The sequence below is a fragment of the Geospiza fortis genome, unplaced genomic scaffold, assembly GCF_000277835.1.
Source record: "Geospiza fortis unplaced genomic scaffold, GeoFor_1.0 scaffold633, whole genome shotgun sequence".
In the NCBI taxonomy this organism is placed as follows: domain Eukaryota; kingdom Metazoa; phylum Chordata; class Aves; order Passeriformes; family Thraupidae; genus Geospiza; species Geospiza fortis.
In genome coordinates, this window is record NW_005054531.1 from 782,990 (window position 1) to 784,770 (window position 1,781).

Here is a 1,781-nt window from a genome sequence, read left to right on the forward strand (position 1 = left end):
GCACTGCCGGCAGCGGCCGGGCAGGAGCCTCGTGCCAGCGAGCGGCGCTTTCTGCCTTCTCTCCCCAGAGTGCCAACACCTGATCCGCTGGTGTTTGGGCAAGCACCCCGTGGACCGGGCCGAGCTGGAGGACATCTTGCGCCACCCTTGGGTGCGGGGCGGGCGCCTTTGATGCCTGGCTGGAGCCCCTGCAGCAGCCAGTCACCGAGTCCCACGCGGGACTGAGGGCCGGAAAAATAAACCTGCCACCGACCCATTGCGGGCTGGTGTGGTCAAGTATAGTCCTTGTTAGCAACTCCAGGTAAAGAAACCTGGTGCAAAACAGCTAATCAGAGTCTTCCCTCCAGTCTTTGTCAAACTTTTGTTGTCTTTTTCCAATTAGGTAGATTTGTCTTGCAGAGTGTAGACGTTTCCTTTAGGAAAGGACTGTGTGCTCCTTCACAGGTACTGGTTTCGGCAAGACCTGCTCATCTCTGAGGATGCAGATGGCCAGGAAAAGACTGAAAGTATAGAAGTGAACCCAGCCCATAGCAGTACAGCAGTTCTAGAAGGATGTGTTTCAGGAGCAAATATCCTGGTGCTGCCAATTCCCATTCCATGGCTCTGAGGAAAATGTAGGTGCACCATAGAAGAGCCTTGCTGTGGTGCTGGGTATGATCCTGCAGCAGCAAAGGCAGGTGTCCCCATGTCCTGCTTATGCTGTGGAGTAGGCTGGGGAGGAGCAGGACAAGAGGAAGAACTCCACAATTGGGTTACTTGTGGTGAGAAATCTCAGCACTCCCAGTGCCTTCTTGAGAGCTGCTGGACCAGAGGTGGAGGAAGTCCTTTGGACAGGACTGTCTGCCCCCTCAGAGCCACAGCTGTCTGCAGAAGCTCCTCATCCCTGAGGATGCAGATGGCCAGGAAATGCCTGGAAGTAAAAAGGGGAGCCCAGCCCTCGCCAAGATGTTCCCAGAGGCAAGTGTTCCAGCAGCAAGTGTCCTGGAGCTGCCAGCTCCCTATCCATGGCTCCCAGGATGCTGTGGCCAAAATTAAGGACAAATGCAGGGGATAGAGATCCCCAAACCACCTGACAGGGGAGAGTGCACAAAGGTTCCCTGGTCCCCCATAGGGCAGTTGAGGATGGAGACCACCCAGATGTCCCCAGGGAAGAGGAGAATGGAGACTCCCCCCCCAATCCCCTTCAGAAGGGAGAAGCAGAGACACGTTATATTTTTCCTTTTTAATTATTTTTCCTTTTTACTTTTTTATTTTCTTTTATTTGTTTTATGTTTCTGTAGCAGTAAATCAAGATGGAGGTCTCTGGCTCTGTTCCCAAGAGGGCAGCCTTTGGGTGCAGCCCATGAACACGGCATTGGAGTCTGTGTGTCACCAAAACTGCAGGAAAAACAGAAAGTTTCCAACAACATCTTCGCATTGTCAGAGAAGCAGGCATCCTTTCATTCTGGCCAAGATATGCAATAGAATTATTTCATCCACACATGCCTGGCATGTGCAGTGAAAATCACTCTGACCCCCATGATTCTTTACCAGACTTTTCTCATATTTCTCAATAAAGACCCCAAAGAAATTCTCCTTTATTGCTTCTGTATTATACAATGCTTAGGATCTGATGTCTTCACTGTGAGGGTGGGGAGGCCCTGGCACTAGTGTCCCAGAGAAGCTGTGGCTGTCCTATCCCTGTCCAAGGCCTGGTTGGATGGGCCTTGGAGCAACCTGGGATTGTGGAAGGCGTCCCTGCCCATGGCAGGGTGAAACGAGATGAGTTTTAAATCCCTCCC